At 37.4% G+C, this 15,507-nt stretch overlaps 1 protein-coding gene across 1 annotated transcript in view; it reads right to left on the bottom strand.

Moving 5' to 3' along the window:
• mppe1 (metallophosphoesterase 1) overlaps window positions 1–15,507 on the bottom strand; it is a 144,097-nt gene that overhangs the window by 35,509 nt on the left and 93,081 nt on the right. The window lies entirely within an intron of this gene.

Below are 15,507 nucleotides of genomic sequence, written 5' to 3'. Positions count from 1 at the left end.
GCCCCCAATAAGCTGGTGTGGGGTGGCCGTTCTGGGGCAATATGGCTGCCATTGCATCATCCAGGTGGATGCTGCACACTAGTGGTGGTTGAGGAGATCCCCCCCCCCTTTCATGTAAAGTGATTTGAGTACCCAGAAAAGCGCTATATAAATGTAACAAATTATTATTATTATTATTATCTTTCATATCATGACATTTTGACCAACAACAAAAAACTGAGTGCCCATATAGCTACAATGAACTTTATAACCTGTAAGTTCATGAAAACATAATCACTCACACTCACTGCCTCAGCTACCCTTTACACAAACCTTGTTACATAAGTCCAATACCCATAAAGATACTAAATGTTTAGAAATCATTTATAAACATTTACAAATGATGAATAGTTTCAACTTTAGATTGGCTACTGCAAAAACATAAACAAATGATTAATAAATGATTAGTAAAGATGTGTAAATAGAGGTCTACACAACAAACAAAGACCAACAAAATAAGGTCATATGAACTGAAAGTTTACTAACGTGTAAGCAGTTCAATTTACATTAAATGATCATATGTTAATCATTAGGTAATGTTTAGTAAGTTCATTAGTAAACATTAACAAGAAGATTACCTCATATTTCTAGCTATGTGATATTAACTAATGATCTGTTAAGCATTATATAATGTTTATTAATGATTTATAAATGAATGTTATTATAAAGTGTTACCTTGATTTATTCTGGGTTCTGCTGAAATATTTTTTTCTAGTAGATTAAATTACAGTCTGGTGTTTCCACAAATCTGTGTACAGGATAGATCATACCAATGTACCAATGAACGGAGCATGGGACACATCATTCGGGACCTTCTGATTTCTGACTATCACTGACTGAGCAAGTTGCAGTTGACTATAAAAAAGTTACATTCTTTTGTTATGTGAAAGCAGAGAGCGGCCTACTCAAAGGTAATATAGTCACCCTACATCCTCTGACGAAGATTAGAACTGACGAGTTTGTATCCGTAAGTTCACTATCAGCCGAGTGAATTTCTATGCGACACCGGGTCCTTAATGAACGAATAATTGAAAGTATGTGATGTCCAGAATAATCAAATGTCTAAATTAATACATAACTGATATTTGTGATCAGTTTTTAATTAGAAATACAGCCTTTAATGATCACTTGAAATTGGAGTCAGATTAAACATGGAGCTAGAATAAAATTGAAACTAAATCCTGATAAATTAAGTGAACTTTGCAGAAGTGCAAGTAAAAGACCTACATGCATTATACCTTCACCCATGCCATTGGATTCCGTCATTGGGCAAATTGGGTGAACCTTACAAAGTGGTGACCCCGACATGATCCCCAGTCTCCTGTTGGTGAGGATCTTTTCAGCGCAACATTCAAAAGTACTCGGAAAGAGGTTTGAGCTTCTCCTCCCTTTCTCCAGCTGCAATAAGCTCCAGTAAGTAAATTCTTACTTGCCTTTTTAGAAGTGTTGAGGGAAAGCTTAGACACATTTGTTGCAAGAGAAAAGGCATCCTATGGGTCTGAATACTCGTTGTTAGACCGGAGACTATAGAAATCTGGTGGTGCTTAAGAATTAGATAAACCCACATGAATTGACAGGGACATGATAGCAGCAAAGTAGTTAAATGGTTAGTTCACCCAAAAATGAAAATTAGGCCATAAATTACTCACCCTCAAGTCATCCTAGGTGTATATAACTTTCTTCTTTCAGACGAATCCAGTCGGAGGTATAATTTAGGTGCAGGAGTTTATATGAATTTATGTTTGAGGGGAACTTAGAAAAGTTTAGATGGTATTTTTTCTTTTCATCTTGCCTCTGTATAATGCATATTAAAGTTCATAAGTTCAGCGCTGCTTTGTTTACAGCGGAAACCAGGAAACGCTTTAAGCTCCGCCTGCTGGCAGAAAGTGAATCTGCGTCTCATTCAGCTCAGCTTTCATGCAGATATTTTTTATGTATAGTTTCACAAAACTGAAGTCAAACCATACTGTTTTTGCTTCATATTTCGAAATTATACAATTTAATTTAGATTAAAAACTGCTCATGTTGCATGTATGCAGCATCTTTGTTTGGATCATGATTAAAATGCAGTGGTTGCCTCTAATTTTAAATGGAAAGAGCACAGACAAAGCCTTAGTTTGTTTATATGAAGAGATTTATTTTATTTGTGTTACTTATTTATTTGATTTGGGGCTTGTTTTTAAATTTAAATTTAATTTAGTTATTTAAATTTACATTATATTTAAATGTTGTCATTTAGCAGACGCTTTTGTCCAAAGCGACTTACAAATGAGGACAATAGAAGCAATCAAAAACAACAAAAAAGCAATAATATGCAAGTGCTATATTAGTATATTATTATAGTGTTCAACTTCAATTTCACAAAGAAATGTGCAGCATTTTGTCCAAGCAATAATAAAAGGACACATTTAATTTATAATTTGTCTTGAATCTCATTTTGTAAAAAATAAAATAAAATCGTGAATCGAATCCTGAAATCAAAATCGTGAATTGAATCGAATCGTGAGTTGAGTGAATCGTTACATCCCTAGTGTAAACAGTATAATTTAAAGCCAAATTTCCCCAGCAGATCTGGGAGTCATAATGCCTGCAGCACAGCAGACTGTGTAAATTTAATTGCAACAGGAACTTAAGATACAGCATTCTCTGGCTGCACTGAAACACCAGCAGTCAGATCTGACCATTAACACTCGGTTTATACTTTGGCCTTTTGCTAGCAAAAACATGATCATGATAATGATACATGTCATTGTAAACTAAAGAAAATTTGCTCCTGATTGTATGCAATCTAAGATTACAACAATCTCCAACAGCTATGTGGCTGTGGCCATCACAGGAAAATTAAATGGGTCATATGATGTTGCTAAAAAATAACATTATTTGGTGTATTTGGTGTAATGCAATGTATTTATGCGGTTTAAGTTTCAAAAAACATATTATTTTCCACATACTGTACATTATTGTTGCTCCTCTATGCCCTGCCTTTCTGAAACGCGTCGATTTCTACAAAGCTAATCGTTCTGAAAAGTGAGGTATACGCTGATTGGCCAGCTATCCAGTGCATTGTGATTGGCCGAATAACTCAAGCGTGTGATGGAAATGTTACGCTCCTTACCATATACTTTGATGCCGTTTCCCGGCGCGATGAGACAAAACCAATAAAAACCCATTACAAACGAGGCATTTGTTGCATCCAGTGGGGACATAATTACTGATTATAATTACTTATGCTGTCTTTTTACGCATTGCGTTGTGTATCGTGCCACGTAAACATAAAACCATGTCTGTATTTGTGATAGGAGAAATAACAAACAACAAGCGCTACTCTACACTGCTCAAACCTCATGTTTGAATCATCAGTGGCAAATTCTTTAAATATGAAAACGTACTTACAGGCAGTAAAATCAGAAGCGCCATACTGTCCTTGCAAAGTTGGAATTGCCCCACTTTATAGAAACAGCCTTTGTGTACAGCCGGCCTTGTACTCTCCCAGGTTCATGAAACAGTCCTCCATAAAATGCGCTGCACACACTTGAATATTTGAAAGTGAAAGTGACGTGACATGTGGCCAAGTATGGTGACCCATACTCGGAATTAGTGCTCTTCCCTGTTGTTGGGTTGAACTGTTCAGGAACAGTGTTGTAAATACAACTTAACCACTGATTTCTAGTTGTGTGTTATGCAAATCTTCCCACACAGTGACGTAGACATGTGGGGGCATGTTTAAACGAGGCATTTTAGGAGGGCATGGACGAGTCTTAACTTTTATAAAGAATATCTCTTTGGGTTTGAGACTTTAGTCTTTGCAACTTTAGGGATCTTATCTTTGCACGAACAGCTTGTAACACTCCAAAGAGAAAGGAAAACTTGAAATTGCATCATATGACCCCTTTAAGATAATGGTACCTGTTTTAATGCAATTTGTGAAAAGGCTCAAGATTAAACTGTTTTCCTCTTTGTCTGTTCCCTTTCAGACTGACTGCTGCCATTTTTGAAGGCCAAATTCCACAGAATGTCTGGTCCCTTCTACATCAGCTTGCACACACAACAAGGAGATGGGTGTGGAGATACTTCAAGGGGTCATTCACACCTCATAACATTACAAAAGTAGTTACATGGCCTCCCGGTGTAGCACCGGAACTTAATTTTACAACACAGAATAGGGTAGACAGCACCCATCTCCTGTGAACAAACATACACACACAAATATACAGAACGCACTATACCACACAACATCCTTACCTGGCATTATTCATAAGACTATCCAGGTCAAAACTATTCACATCATCCAACTCCATCATACATCATTCATTTCAATTATGGCAAACATTTTTGCAATTTTACAGTCTTGTGCCATTTTGTGGTCTTATGAACTTACAATAATTCATATAATTATTAATAATAATGTTGCCTCTTTCCCAAAAAGACTCATGGCTGTATTCGATCAAAAGGGTGCTTCTACTAAATACTGAGCAAAGGGTCTGAATACTTAGGACCATGTGATATTTCAGTTTTTCTTTTTTAATAAATCTGCAAAAATGTCAACAATTCTGTGTTTTTCTGTCAATATGGGGTGCTGTGTGTACATTAATGAGGAAAAAAACTTAACTTGAAGGATTTTAGCAAATGGCTGCAATATTGTTAAGAGTGAAAATTTTAAGGGGGTCTGAATACTTTCCGTACCCACTGTATATATATATAATTACAATGCACAATTATAAAGGACAGCAGCAAAGACACTGGTAGATTACATGAGAATGAAATCCATAAAGTATGTTCACATTTTTGTAAAATTTTAGCTATTGCAAATTTACATACAATTCTGTATTTTTTATTCCAAAATTCTGTATTTTGTATTGTATTGTCCTTTTTTATTCATTTTGAGGAATAATCTGTTTTGTGTTAGCAAGAGGAGAAAAAATACTGTTGCAGAAAACAGCATCTGTCTGGTTTCTATATTTAAGCAGCATGCACACACATTTTACTCTGAATGTAATTAAAACAGATCATTTCAGAAACCCATATGCATATTTTCTCTTATCCCAAATTAACTGTATGTGCGATCACATTAATTACAGTAAAAGTAAAGAATATTTTTTTAATGTTTTGGCTATTTCTATTTAATAAAAGTAATTTAACGATATAACTTTTATGTGAATAATGCTACTGTCCTGTTGTCGTGTTTGAAGTAGTTAAAAGGAAAAGAAAGGAAATATAGAATGGATAGTTTTACTTCTGTTGTGGACGGCGTTCAACTTGGTGGAAACTTTGAATGAGCTGCCAATCCAACGCATATCCAGAACAGCAGAGATTTTCTTCTGCAGTGGAATACTAGTCAATGAACTTCCCTTGGATTTAATCTTCCCTGATTTTAGCTGTTTAGCTGAACAATCAAATGAAAAAGGTAAACTCTCTGGCGGGTTACCTAGAGCTTTGGCTAGAGATGCCAGGAAGCAAGGTAAGCAAGATGGAGTACAGCAAAGACTGAGAAATCAGTCTCTCTCCCGCATCCCTCTACCCGCATCATCCTATCTAACGCACAATCTCTCTATAAGAAAATTGATGACTTGAAAGCACATGAATGATTTCAACACGAATTCAGAGATGCATGTTTATTGGCGATCACTGAAACATGGCTGTCAGAAAGAGATTTGGATAACGACATGGCCATTAACAGGTTTGGTATGCCTGTGCACCTGGATAGAGATGCCAGTGTGATTGGTATGTCGCTTGCTGAGTTGGGGGTTTGCTTTCATGTGAATCACAGATATTGTAAAAATGTTCTTGTTAGAGAAGGACTGCATACTATAGATTTTGAACTGTTATCCATGTGCCTGCACCCTACATACTTGACCCGCAAATTCCCCCAAAATATGTGTTATGGCTCTATAAATTCATCCGAGAGCAAATGGGTACAGAGCTTTGGAGTCTATTTTGCGAGTAACTCAGAAACGGCAATCTATATCTCCTGGTGCTCAGATTTGAATTTGAATTGCTGTTCTTTAGAAAAGACTTTGTGGGACTTTGATCAATATATGTAACATGCCTGACTAGACACAACAAGATTTTGGACTGATGCTGGTTTCGTCTGGCCAGAAAAGAACTGCCCCCCCCCCGACTGAGCCTGGTTTCTCCCAAGGTTTTTTTCCTCCATTTCTGTCACTGATGGAGTATTGGTTCCTTGCCACTGTCACCTTTGGCTTGCTTAGTTGGGGACACAACTGATTGCACTATTGGAAGAGAGCTGAAATGGATGATGAATGAAATCACTATCATACTAATTAGATTGTAAGAGCAGACTGATTGCTATAAAAGGAGGGAAGAAGCGCTTCCAATCATTGTGTTTTTGTTCATTCATTCATGGATGATGAATGAAATCACTATGATAGTAATTAGATTGTAAGAGCAGACTGATTGCTATAAAAGGAGGAATGAAGTGCTTCCCATTATTGTGTTCTTGTTAGCAATGGTTACCTCCAAAGAAACACTTGCATCAAAATGGCCTCACATGCAAGGAAATTGCTACAAAGAATATTGCATATGTTACCGGATCATAAAGAACTTCAAGGAGAGAGGTTTGACTGCAGTGAAGAAGTCTTCAGGACATCCCAGAGTGTCCAGCAAGCGCCAGGACCGTCTCCTCCTGAGGAGTCAGCTACGGAATCGTGTCACCACCCGTGCAGAGCTTGCTCAGGAATGGCAGGTCAGGAATTTTCTCTGATGAATCTCCCTTCCGACTGTTTGGGACATCTGGAAAATTGATTGTTTGGAGAAGAAAAGGTGAACGCTACCATGAGTCCTGTGACATGCCAACAGTAAAGCATCCTGAGACCATCCATGTGTGGGGCTGCTTTTCAACCAAGGGAGTGGGCTCTCTCATAATTCTGCCAAAAAATACTGGCATGATCCGTGCATTTTCCAGCATGATGGAGCACCATGTCACAAAGCAAGAGTGATAAACGAAGTGGCTCGAAGATCATTACATTGAAATTTTGGATCTGTGGCCAGGCAACTCCCAGGATCTCAATCCAATAGAGAACCTGTGGTCAGTCCTCAAAAGGCGAGTGGACAAGCAGAAGCCCACAAATTGTGATCAACTCTGAGAACTAATAAGGCAAGAATGGATCGCCATCAGTCAGGATTTGGCCCAGAAGCTAATATCCAGCATGCCAGAGCGAATTGCAGAGGTTATGAAGAAGAGGGGTCAACACTGTAAATATTGACTCATTATATTTTATTATTATTATATATTTTTCTACAAATACTGAAGCAGCAAACTTTGCAAAACACAAAATTTATGTCACTGCCAAAACTTTTGGCCATGACTAGATATTATAACACTTGTTCAAACTAGGCAGATTGAGAAAAATCAGTAGCGTGTAACCCACTCTGACACACCCGGTAGGGCTTCCCATACCTTTGCAGTGGCTGTAGGACTTGGCACTTTATAAATGACAGGTTTCAGTGTCGCAACAGGGGCTTATTTAGAGTCTGCGTGTGAGTGAGTAGCAACCACATTCAACTTGACTATATGACCAAGTTAAAAGCAGAGTAAGACCATGATTCCTGATAAGACTGAACACAACAGCTTTCACAAAAACAGATACCATGCAATAATAAAATAAATCTACAAATCTGGAAAAGAGATCCCTAAGCAGTGTCACAGAAAGCCATTAGCCTGTTCTTCTCTGCTCACCCATCCTGAATTCCTCCCCTTTCCCTCTCCTCCTCCACCAGGCTCAAGTCATTGAAAGTTCACAAAGAATGACTATATACAATACATGATGTACCTTGTCAATCTATTGTAAAATATTATGATATGGTTCGAAAACTTCTAAAGAATTCAGAAGAATTCTGTTCTGCTGTTGAGGGGTATGCCTCTCACAAGTTCTCTGGTGAGAATGTTTTCTTATCCCTTGGGTCACAGGATCCTGTCCAACTAAAAAGGTCCTCTGTGATTTAGTTCTGTGTTGCAGTTGCTGCCTCTAAACTCTGGAACAATTTACCACTGTTGGTGAGGTTCGCCCCAACAATGTCTGCTTTTAAATCTAGTCTTAAAACATATTTTTATTATTTGGCATTTCACTCAGTTTAAAGCAACACTATGTAGTTTTTCGACCTTAAAATAATGTCTCTAAAAATTATTTAAGTGGTAGAACAAATTAGGACAAATTATACTGCCGCTGCTACCTGAGCAGCCTCCTAGCCGCTAGAACCCCACTCTGTAAGTTTTGTGTTCGGGTCAGGATTTGTTGGAGGAAGCAAAGAAAAGAAAGAGAGAGAGAGAGTGATTGGACACGAGCCCGAACACGAATCAATATCGGACGGGCTTACACTCGGTGGCGCGAGCCGTACCATGTGTACCATGTCTGTTTGGACACCCAAGATCTAAAAACGAATTCCCCAGTCTACCTATGTCGTCCTATGTCTGGACGGTTATTCAAATAAAGAGCCCCCCCCCCAGCAGCTTGCTTGAGGCTCGAACTTATCTCCCTGAACGCATGCAGTAACTTGAGTGTGCAGCAGGTTGAACCTCTTTAACAGTCTGAAGTTTCTCCCTGGGGTCCGTCCCATTGTTGGTGGTTGGACGACCCCTCCTAGGAGTCAGCATGGGAACCATCGGCTAACCTAGTTCTCCATGAGCTGGTTTAAGTCGATCAACAGTGACTCGTTCTGGATGGCCCCTGATGTCGACCAGGATGGTACGTTTTGACTCCAGCCTCCAGAACTCAAAACGGACCATCGTACGGGGGTCGCAAAGAATGTTGGTGAGCATCATGATGGATGAAAACAAACTCAGCCGCAGAGAGATCTTTGGGCATCCAAGCTACTGTCAATCCATACTGAGAGGTAGGAACGGGTTTGAAAGTATTGATTCTGTCCAGGAGGGCAGAGCATTCAAAAGATAGACTCCAGGGCCTTGTACTGTCTGGAATTAAATCTCCCGGGACTCACAGAGCCTGACCATACACCAACTCTGCCGAGGAAGTTTGTAGATCCTCCTTGGGAACCGTTCGCAGGCCCAGCAGGACCCAGGATAGCCGCTCAATCCATCTGTCATCTGTCATGCTGAGGCAGTTTTGAGAGAGCAATGAAAGCATTCACACAGCCCATTGGCCTGTGGGTGAAAGGCCGTAGTATGGTGAAGCTGCACACCTAGGATCCGAGCCACCTCTGTCCACAACTCAGATGTAAATTGAGGACTGCGGTCAAAAGATATGTCCGATGGTGTGCCAAAACGCACAACCCAAGTGTCAATGAAGGCCCGTGCTACATCCGCCGTTGTTGTTGAGGCCAATGGTACTGCTTCCAGCCACCTGGTGGTTCGATCCACCATAGTCAGAAGGTGAGTAAACCCCCGGGAGGTTGGCAGTGGACCAACCAGGTCAATGTACCGTCGTTGTATGCATTGAAAGTGAAACCTAAAAAACAGCATGCACAAGAAAGCGATTGCACGCTTTCGGGAGCTTCAGCAAATGCAAGCGATCACAGATTGCACGCTTCCCAGCCGAAACAAACCCCCACGTGAAATTGAAATAATAACCTGTGATATAAGATTTTGGCCATATTGCCCATCTAAATCACACACCACACACTATCAACAGGCATGTCATGTAGACTTACACTTCTTGTACTTCGTTTGGGAACCACAAGGTGGAACCACAAGCTAAAATGATGAATGGGACACTATGCCTTGTCCAAATACCCGCACTTGCTGTCTTTGCACTTGACCACTTGACTACTTATATGACGTATTTCCTGTATTTTCCTGTCCAAGTGTTCAAATGAGCATGAAGACCACAAGTGTGTGTAGAACTTTTCATTACCTGATGGTGATGGTTTCATTACACTTATAGTGTTGTAAAAATGCAAGTGTTTACAGAGTTCTATTTTTATTTTCAATACTTTTCATTTTAAAATAAACTTCTGAATGTCTGTTCAATAGTCCCTATAACAGATGACACACTTTAATTTTATGGTGCTTCTAATTAAGTGATAAAAAGCAGTTGCAAATGTTGTACAAAATAAATATCACCACTACTCATTTCAACCAATAAAATGTGCAACTCTTTGTTTTACTACTAAATTATTAGGGCTGTGTTCGATACATCGATACGACGATGTATCGTCACAGGCACTTGGCAATACAGATATCGATACAGCTGTTTCTTTGCTCAGCTGTTAATTTGAATACAAGAACAGCGTTTAAAAAGGAATTGAAAAGTGCAAGGTTTCTAATAAAAATAATCAATAGATAGAGTATAATATATAGCCTACAAATAGGTTTAATCTGAGGAACCCAGCCGGGTTGCCTGATATAAAGAGACTTAATCCCCAACGCAGAGCTTCAAACTTACGCAATACGGAATATCTGATAAGCGTGTTACTTATTTTTGTCAGCCTGGCAACCATGTGCTCTCCGCTGTGGATAAAGCGCTGGCTTTCTGAAAACACTAACACAAACTTGCAGTCACTTCGATATTCTATTCTCAGAAAAGTGTAATTAATCGTGTTCATTTACACATTTACGAGAGAGAGAGAGAGAGACCTTTAACACACCTTTATTTATAAATTACACTGTATAGACATATCTCAACCAATATTTAACTGTAACAAATCTTTTACATTTACAAAAAAAAAAACTCAATACACATACGCATAAATACCCACACAAAAACCATAAATAGTTTCACATAAATTAAGCAAATTATTAAATACAAAATTTTACAATCCTCATTTAAACATGTTTAACAGTCACAAAAACCCATCATTAATTTAATACCAGTTAATTCTCATAATCCACTGTGCACAAAACATCATTCAAAGCCCAAATTTCAATAAACCTAACCAACCCATCTAAGATCTGAAACAACCCTCTTAACCTTAAAAAATTTAAAAACAAATGATTTATTGACTCATCATTACCACAAAAAGGGCATTCTTTCCCTACAGTGGGGTCAATGTGTGCCACATGTCTGTTTGTAGCTACCGCCGAGTGGACAACTCTCCAACAGCAGCCACTAGGGAATGAGTCTGGCCCGAACAAATCTGACCACTTTGTCTCTTTGCAATCTTTGAGTATGTTGTAGTGAGACACATTCACACAAATATTATATAGTGCCTTCTTTGAAACTGTCTCAAAACCTTCCAGCACAGGAGTCCTGAAATTTAGAATAGAACCTTCCTCTGGCTCTGCATCCACCGCTGCTGAAATTTCCACTTGGGGAAAATGACTCCCTCTGTTCTGTTCAGGAACTTAATTTTCCTCTGGGCTTTGTCTAATGCTGAAACAATTCCGTCTATTATTCTCTTTGTAATCCTCATAGACTTGACACCTGTCATCTTGCACATTTCCTCTGGACTCTTCCAGTTTGCACCATTCTTTAAATCGGCAACTCTTGCACACCCCGCTCTTGCCATTAAATTCTGTATGCTCCTGGACTCCAGTACCTGTGCTAGTATCAGCGGATTATTAAAAAGAGGTTCATTCTCTGTCCAAAGTCCAATATTTGAGAGATCCCTCTTGACTTTAAAAACTGAAGTCCATGCTCTCAAAACTGTTTTGTAGAATGTGGAAACATCCCTCAAATCCATGTTAGCCAGTTTAATCAAAAACAGTTGCACATCATAGTTGAAACCATTCATTTTTCTCAACACAGCACACGCTGTATCAGCCCAACACAGTTCTGCATACAGCAATCTTTGTGCTGCTTGAAGTCTAAACGTCTTTATTCTGTTCTCAATGTCAGATTTTTTCCAATGCTGTCCATCCCAGAAAAAGTCAAGTAACTTTCTTTGTAGCTCTTTAACAACACTTTCTGGGGGATCCATTACATTCATTTTATGCCATAATGCAGATGTAGCCAGATTATTCGTGACCAATACCCTACCATCGAGACAACCAGTCACACATTTTTTCCACCATACCCTCCCAGTTTTTTTGCCTATATTGCTCTGTTCCTAAAAACACTCCCAACATCTTCAAACCCTCTCTTTCCCATTTAACTCCCCCTGGAAGCACAGGAGGGGTCCTCCCCTGCTAATCTCCTAATAAATATCTTTCCCCTATATACTTTGGCTGATGAAGCCTTTTCGTAAATGTTTAAAGCATTTGTTAAATTCATAACATTATCACTTCTTATTAAAACAGTTATATCATCAGCATAGGCAGAAATAGTAATTGGTCTATTTTCACAACCATTAACTAAAAACACCTGCAATCTCTCCCTAAGTTTGTATAGTAAAGGTTCAATTGCCAAAGAGTACAACTGTCCTAATAAAGGACAGCCTTGCCTTATACCTCTATGAACTAACACTGGATACCTTAGCCTACCTCCAACCTTTAACAATGCAGAAGCTCCAGTGTATCACAGTGTATAACAGTTTAATAAATTCTCACCAAAACCAAATGCTTTAAGAGTTTCAAATAAATAAAAATGATCATCTTTGTCAAAAGCTTTCTCTTGATCAACTGACAGAAAACCTACATCCTCATTATTAGCATTTGCTAAATTCATTACATCACGCACAAGAAAAAGATCCTTTATTGTTCTTTTTTTGCACACAATAAGTTTGAAAATCATTAATAACATACTCTTAAAAAGTATTTTAAATGATTTGAAAGACACTTAGCAAGAATTTTATAATCAGTGCACAGTAAGGCTACCCGGTCTCCAGTTCTTTAATAATCCAAGGTCACCTTTCTTAGGTAATAAAGATAGAACTGCTCTTCTACAACTTGTCGGCAGTTAATTTTTCCTATGAGAAATTCTAAAAACGTCAAGTATATCCTCTTTTAAAAGAGTTTAGAATTGCTTATAAAATTAGAGAGTTTCTTTACAGCCTCTGATATGCTCAAGCCATTGTCTCTGAGCATCAGTGAGCTTTGGTGAACTAAATTCTTCCTAAAATCTGAATAAAGATTTATGATTTGTATACACATGTACCTTAATTCGCCTTGAACAGTTATTCACAGTTTAATTTTGTTATAGTGTTTTTATTCGTACAGTAGGCTAACTGCAAATGTTTCAACAATTATTTTGTTTACAACATTCATTTTGAAGCAGGTAATGATTTAAATGTTGGTTAAATGTATACTACTTAATACAAATTAATGCTAATCAAAACGGTAATATTAGTAAAATGCTATAGAATTTGTGCAATTTTTTCAGAGTCTGAAACAGATGTTGTTCAATCAGGACATTAAAAATACATCATAACTTATTCAGAGAAATAACACTGACTACATACTGTACAGACTTGAAGACATGAAGACATTATTTCCAAGATGATGCATGGTAAGCTTTGAATTTCAATACAACATAGAGCCATACAGTAACAGAGGCTTGTATTGTATTATTCATTGTATATTTGAATCAATTTCAGATACTAATACCAGATATATGTTCATGTTTAATATTTCCTCCATAATTTTGTACATAAAGAAATATATTTTGTGTTGGATCAGTTATCTGTGTCGGCAAGTGTGCAGTAGACACACCACCTTAACAATTTCAATATATCACTTATCCTGCCCAAAAGACCATAAACATTGCAGATAATATCTGAAGTAAAAATGAATTTACATACACAACTGTAGCAACTCAATGTAATAACTGCACATAATGTAAAAACTGCACATAATGTAATAAATAAACTTTGGCAACTTATAATGTAATCACAGTTCATAAGGTAATACCAGCACACAATCTAAAACAATAATTCTTATAAATTTGAGCACAAAACACAATCATAGAACTTTTGAACTTATATTTTTTTTATAAAAATCTTACTAATTTTGTGTTTATGACATGCTTAATTTTTTAGATATAGGCCTGGTTTCACAGACAGGGCTTAGATTAATGCTGGGTACACACTAAAAGATTTTTAAAATCTTATAAGATCTTCAAAATGTGAGAGACCACAAACATGAGGACAAAAAATCCTATATTTAACCATTTTGCTCCTATAGTGTATGGTGTGCCGCGATGTTCCCCCCACACATCAGGATTTCTGATTGTAAATATTCATGTTTCGTGATCAGGGGGCGCCTCCGACGTTCTTCCGAGCAGATTCAGTCACTCTTAACACACCTCACACCACAGGAAAATCTGGACACTACCTAGGAATGTCGGAAGGGGAGAAATCGGCCCAAAATCATTAGGACATTCAAGTAATTTTTAAACGTGCCTTAGAAAAAAATTACTGGTGTGCATTTTGAGACCAAATAAAGGCACTGATATATTTTAAGATCAGTCAGAGCAGGTTTCTTTCAGTTGAAACAGCTCAGACTTAGATTTTAGTCTGGGATTAGGTTTAAGCCTTGTCTGTGAAACTGGGTGATAGTCATTTAAATGGTTGTTATAAAAAAAAATGTATATTCTACAAAAATGTATAGACCTAATTAGGGCTGGACAATAATTCAATATCAATATGTATCGCAATATAATTTTTTTAAATAACGATGATATGATTTTTAAACACATTTCCGATATTTCGATATACATTACCAGTTTCTCCCATACATTGATTTATTTGTGGTGTTTGACTTCGTTGAATAAACATGAGCACTGCACGTTTCAAAATCAAAACGCGTCGCGGGTGTTTTATATGAATGTATCTCTGAAGGGAACCGACAGTCTTCAGAATAGTTTAGATGGCATTTTTATCTGATAAAGTAGCGTTCATGAGCGGAGCTGCTTTGTTTACAGCCATTACTGGAGAAACCGTTAGTTCCACCGCTCTCATAGCGCCTCCTGCTGGCAGACAAGCAGTTTGCGTTTTCAATAATAAACCCATTTCCTGCAACATGCTTTTGTTGTTGCTCTATTTTTTTGTTTTCTGAAGCAACTCGGAGCATGTTTCATACTCGTTATCCTGGTTAATGCACGTTTCAATCTATAAGAATAATCAGCCTACACTACCAGTAAAAAGGTTTTTGAACTGCAAGATTTTTAATGTTTCATAAAGAATTATCTTCTGCACACCAAGCCTGCATTTATTTGATCCAAAATGCACCAAAAGCAGTAACATTTTGAAATATTTTTACTATTTAAAATAACTGCTTTCTATTTGAATATATTTTAAAATTTACTTTATTCATGTGATTAAAGCTAAATTTTCAGCATCATTAGGCCTACTCCAGTCTTCAGTATCACGTGATCCTTCAGCAATCATTTTAATATGCTGATTTGCTGATTATCAATATTTAAAACAGTTGAGTAAATTTTTTCAGGATTCTTTGATGAATAGAAAGATCCAAAGATCAGCATTTATCTGAAATAAAAAGCTTTTGTAACATTATACACTATACCATTCCAAAAGCTCTTTTTAAAATGTATATTATAGAAATTATTACTTTCATTTAGCAAGGATGTTTTAAATTGATCAAAAGTGATGATAAAGACATTTATAATGTTACAAAAGATTTCTATTTCAGATAAATGCTGTTCTTCTGAACTTTCTATT

This window comes from Sinocyclocheilus grahami, unplaced genomic scaffold (genome assembly GCF_001515645.1).
Source record: "Sinocyclocheilus grahami isolate Dianchi unplaced genomic scaffold, SAMN03320097.WGS_v1.1 scaffold1498.1, whole genome shotgun sequence".
Taxonomy (NCBI): Eukaryota; Metazoa; Chordata; class Actinopteri; order Cypriniformes; family Cyprinidae; genus Sinocyclocheilus; species Sinocyclocheilus grahami.
This window is presented reverse-complemented; position numbering and strand designations above follow the sequence as displayed.